The sequence below is a fragment of the Prionailurus viverrinus genome, chromosome B2 (assembly GCF_022837055.1).
Source record: "Prionailurus viverrinus isolate Anna chromosome B2, UM_Priviv_1.0, whole genome shotgun sequence".
Taxonomy (NCBI): Eukaryota; Metazoa; Chordata; class Mammalia; order Carnivora; family Felidae; genus Prionailurus; species Prionailurus viverrinus.
This window is the reverse complement of record NC_062565.1, coordinates 121,758,375-121,763,982: the sequence shown is the minus strand read 5'-3', so window position 1 is coordinate 121,763,982 and position 5,608 is coordinate 121,758,375. Positions and strand designations below refer to the sequence as shown.

General features: G+C 44.5%; 1 long non-coding RNA gene across 1 annotated transcript; it reads left to right on the top strand.

The window, feature by feature from the left end:
- Window positions 1-648: 648 nt before the first annotated feature.
- Window positions 649-4,539, top strand: LOC125166804 (uncharacterized). Its single transcript, XR_007152542.1, has 4 exons — window positions 649-784; window positions 1,646-1,954; window positions 2,211-2,345; window positions 4,376-4,539. It is a non-coding gene; the product is annotated as an uncharacterized LOC125166804 (long non-coding RNA).
- Window positions 4,540-5,608: the final 1,069 nt, after the last annotated feature.

Sequence of the window (5,608 nt, the reverse complement as noted above, 5' to 3'; positions counted from 1 at the left end):
CAGCACAGAGCCTGCTTTGGGTTCTCTCTCTCCCCCTCTCTTTGCCCCTCCCCCACTTGCTCTCTCTCTGTCTGAAAAATAAATAAATACACATTAAAGAAAAAAAATTTGTTTTCAAGTTTATTTTTGACAGAGAGAGAGAGTGAGCGTGAGCTGGGGAGGGGCCGAGAGAGGGAGACCCAGAATCCAAAGCAGGCTCTAGGCTCCGAGCTCTCAGCCCAGAGCCTGACGCGGGGCTTGAACTCACGGACCGTGAGACCTGACCTGGGCCCAAGTCGGAAGCTCAACCGACTGAGCCACCCAGGCGCCCCTGAAAAAAAAAAAAATTGTTTAAGTTTGTATACTGTGCACAAGTCTCTCGTGTTGAGTGCCCTGACCACAGACAACAGTCCTGAGGTGCAGCACCTGGGAGAAGGGAAAACATTTCAGGCATTGAACTCCAACAAGCAAAATGGCTATTGCTCAGATCTCCCATGAATGCGAATATGACTGTACTGTTCGTAATTCCTAAGCAGTCAATAAAACTAAATAGAAGTAATCCTTTGTTGAGATGAATGAAATCTGCGGTTAGCCTTTGGAATTCATTTCTGAGGGAGGGGTTGTCAAAGAAGCTGTTCTCCTGTTCCACCCCAGTGCCGGCCCAGAGAGGGACGGAGGCCAGCATGTCCACACCCGAGCCAGGAAAGGGCGGAGCCACCAGCCATAGAGCCTGAAGCAGGAAGCAGAGCCCCTGGGGACAGAAGGCTGCCACACCACTGCCCTGATCCCAGGCTTCCAGCACAGGGTGAGGTCTCCCGAAGTTGGGTTTCTGGGGCTTTGCCTTGTTCAGAACTTTGGCACACTTCCCACGTCCCAAGCAAACCATGATAGCTGCTGTTGACTGAGCTTTTGTCAAATGATGGCCTGCACATTTGCATAAAACCTGCCCTCCCCCCACAAAGGGAGTTAGAAAATAATTTTTAAATAATGTTATTATTAAACAACAATAATTTTTGGAGTAACAGGTAGTTTTTAAAATAATTTCCCCAAAGCTGCAAAGTTAACATCTGGGGGTTCCATCTGCGCTCATAATGATCAATACATTAAAGCTGTGATAAAACTTATAGCCTTGATGTTATTTACATGTATCAGCTCACTTTATTCCCACAAAAGCCTTTTTAGGAAAAAGGTATCCTTTTCTTACTGATGAGGAAATTGAGGCAGAGATTAAGTGAGGTGTGGACAAATGCCCGCCCCCCCCCACCAGCCCCCGGAAACGTGTAGTATAGTGGGGGTGGGGAAGAAGTCCATCTCCTATCTTCTGAATCAGAACTCTGTCTACCTATTTACCTTCACGCAGACACACACACACACACACACACACACACACAGAAATGCTTTACTTCTGGTAAAAATAAGAAGAAGACAGGTGGAAAAAGGATTTGGGAGAAGCCAGATGTGTCATTTACATAACACATGTTCTTCTAAATATGTCAGGCACCATGACAAATAAATTGTAAGATCACTCACCAATAATTGAACTACAAGCTGGGAGGGCTAGTAGACCCCCAAACTGGCTCACGGTACAGATGATGGAGTTCTACCCCACTTTGCTCTAACGTATAAGCTACAATTATGAAAAGACAAATGTGTTTGCGGTTTTTAGCTCCACAATATGAAAGCACTCAAACGGAATTCCCTGAGAGCACCGGGAATGTGGCTTCCAATGAAGATGGTCGTCTTTTGCCGTGGAATATGACCTGAAGCTTCTTGACATCTGAAGATTTCCAATGTCCACTTTGAGAGCCCACCCATCAGAGCACTGTGGCAGCAGGAGTGTGGCCGAGATTAGAGGGTGAAGACAGCTTTGTCGAAATGAGCTACTGGCCTCGTGAGACCTGCTGAGGGGGTGAAGTGCGCAGGGACGAATAAACCCTGCCATCAAAAATGTCACCTTCATCCATGAGACAACAAGGTTGGTTCCTACCACTTGCCCTTGTGTGATAGCTGTTTCTCCTGGATTAACATCACATTGATTAATGATGCCAGTTAAAAGCCAGAGCATGCTGAGTGCTGACCTCCGTGAAAGATTGCCAAGTTATGTAAATCTAATGAGGGGCGTAGGAAAGGGGGCATGACACTGGAAAGAGTTTCCTTGCTCCTCTGCTTGTGACGGATTTGCATTAGAATGAGGTCAGGTCATCACAATTTCTGTTTTAATTTGTCAATAGGCAATCGTGAATTGTGGTCACTGTCTGCCATCCCCAACTTCCTAGGCACCGAGTGGCACAGCCTTTTCCAGTATCGGAGAAACTTCCAATCCTGCTGAAATGACTTGGTACTCTGTTTCCAGACAGGAACATAATGTATGTATATGGGAAAATTAAGTCAATATTTAGCTTAAGCATCTTTTGGCAATACATAGCTTTAAACATAGAGTGGATGTAAGTGTACCTTGACCAAAGGCTCGCCATGGGTCATTTGCTGATATGAGCATATCAGAATCATTGAAATTCAGAAAAATCCAGTTTTCTGCTCACACAATAGCCCTGATGTACCGTAAACTAGCTCAGGGACTTTGTCCTTGATGATTTACTATTTCTCAGCTTTTCTCTCTCTGCATGTTGGCAGTTGTTAAACCATCTGCTGTACGAGCCAGCTGTACCATTTCACTCCTGAAACCCTGTGTTAATTACATCGCTACATGGTATTTCTTCACTTCTACCGGACAGCCATGTGGTAGTGATCTTTCGAGGCAATCCTAAAAGAATAGTATTTTACGATTTGGTTACAACAAGAGATTAAGGCGGTTACAGAAGACGTGTCTGTAGGCAATTCTCAAGTCTTTATGTGTGGTTGAACTTGGTATCTGCCTCATGGGACAAACTCTGTATAAAAGTTAAGAGTCCCGTTGTCAGAGGCACTGTTTATACACTCACCAACTATTCAAATCTACCTCTTCTAAACACATTAGACGCTAGTTTTTATACTGTCCTTTTCTGTGTATAATCAGGGACACGGTGGTCATTAACGTCCTCAGTCAAAGGGGTGTTCCTGATTGGTTCTGTTGGATCCTACTTTGACGCCAGGGTCCTGCATGGCACCCCTCCATTCCATAAATTGTCTATGCCCTCTCACCTCTGTTAGAGGTGAGGTAGAAAGTGGACGTATGGAAGTTTAGCACCTAAAGAGGGCGGGTAATCCACAAGCAATAAGTAAGAGAGGAAAGAGGCCATTATCCAAAGGCTCTTGGAGGTCCTCCTTAGACAATAACCAGTGCCCAATCTGCCTCTGTTCAGCTCCCTAGTCCTGGAGCTGGCAGGTCCTTCTTTTGGTACATACCCCATTCCTTCTCCTCCCCGCTATCGGTCAGCCCTCCCCTCTCCCTTTTCCTGATACAGTTTTATTTAAAGATGGAGGTAAAACTCGGCTCCATGTACCCTAAAAGGTCCCCACTTAGAATGGGCTTTTCTATGAGCCTTTGTGTTTGCTTCACTGAGGCTGGAAGAGGGGAAAACGGTCACGGGGAACAGAACGTCTGGCAAGCACATAAATTAGTATTTCAGGATTTAACCTTTTAGCTTGCTGAATGAAATCCTCCACATCTGAGGATTACTCCGAGACCCACTTCTTGTTTGAGACCTGTTGACTCTACTCCATTTGGCATAAGTTATCCCCTCCTCAGAAGTACCGTGTCTGCATCACTCATTTGTCTCTCCTGAACACACTTCAGTCTTGCTCTAGTTTTTATTCTGTTGTTTTAATATTGTCTAAATTCACCTTTTGTTGTGTCTTTCTACCTATGTGATCAACTCCTTTAGAGCAAGGAAGATTCCCAAAAGTATTTTGCAAGCCTGTGCCTCCCACATAATAAGCATTCAGCAAACATCTGCTGATGCATTGGTCAAGTCCCAATCTGGAAGCACCTGCAAGGTACAACTGACTACGAGAGGCAGGATGCTCGTCGACATGCTTTCATGTAGGGAAACCCCCCTGCCCTAAGTATTATCACTAGAGGTTCTGACACAGAATTCAAGTCACGGGGTGCACAGCCTAAACAAGCAAAGTGACAAAACTCCACAGGGAAGTTTATATCATCATCATCATCATCATCATCATCAAGATTTGACTACTAACCATGTTCCAGATCCTGTTGTGGGTCCTTTACACACATGAACTCACTTAATCCTTACAGTAGATAGTCTGCATGATCCACATTCATGGAGAAAACATTTGTGTGTGACCTAAGAGAATGGGCTCAATATGAAAGAGCAAAATAGAAATTGAAAAAGATTAAGTTTCCGAGTTAGTATTATTTTCCCATTAAAGTCTCAATGCTCACCCCAGGAAAACAGCATATTGCATAATATTAAAGGCATTTGCATTTTTTTTCTAGTGCTCTAAAGCTCTCCATTACCAAGGGAAAGGATTTCCACTCAATTAGATCACAAAATAGAGGATTATGCGGTTTGAGTCCCAACATGGGGAAGACTTGAAGAGATTGTGTGTCAGAAAAACTAACTGAAGACAAGAGCTACAATGTGTGTTAGCACGGAGGCAGTGTCCGCCCCAGGAACAGTCAGGTATTTGTCTACCTTTGTGCCTTCAGAGGGCTGTGTTGAGGGCTAGCACTCATTTCCAGGAGAAATGAATCGCGCACCCTCAGATTGGATGTGGCTAGCTGGGTCTAGCGGGTGTCAGTCTTTGAGCTGTGTGCCGTCTAACGTCAACACTTCGTTTACTTACAACATAAATTAAATCCCTGAGCTGGAACAAGCCAGGGGAGAGACAGCGGGCTAGACTTGTCATGGCAGGAAAGAGTAAAACACAGGGTATCCTCACAAAACATATTAAAGATGTAAATTTGGGTAGGAAAAATCCCGTTATGATTATTGCTTATTACATGTTGTTACTTAATCTGAATTCTTCCAGGAAATTTGAGTTTACCGAATTCAGCTTGGTAGGACTCAGTGGAATAAAGAAAAGCTGAAAGACTGGGGCGCCTGGGTGGCGCAGTCGGTTAAGCGTCTGACTTCAGCCAGGTCACGATCTCGCAGTCCGTGAGTTCGAGCCCCGCGTCGGGCTCTGGGCTGATGGCTCAAAGCCTGGAGCCTGTTTCCGATTCTGTGTCTCCCTTTCTCTCTGCCCCTCCCCTGTTCATGCTCTGTCTCTCTCTGTCCCAAAAATAAATAAACATTGAAAAAAAAATTAAAAAAAAAAAAAGAAAGAAAAGCTGAAAGAAAGAGTGTTAAATTCTCCACCTGGTTTGGTTGTTGATTTCTCTTTAACCTATAGGTGGTTCATTGTATTCTGCCCTTGACAGACAGTAATAAAATTATGGTCAATTTGGGTGTTTAGTTTTCCGAATGAGGTTTTGCTGATGGGATCATTTGATAAAGCCATGGACTCACTAGGACAAAGGCACACGTCCCAGAACCCACAGGAGCCTTTTTGCTCTCACTGCCACTCACTGTACCCCAGTATATTCACACTACTGGTCACCAGGAGGACCGGATGAAAAAGGGTGAAGACAGCAGCATGTGGTTGATGCTCAACAAATCATTGTAGAAGGGACGTTGTTTGAAGTTATAGCCTCAGATGTCACTTGGAAGCAGTTATCAATAAATGT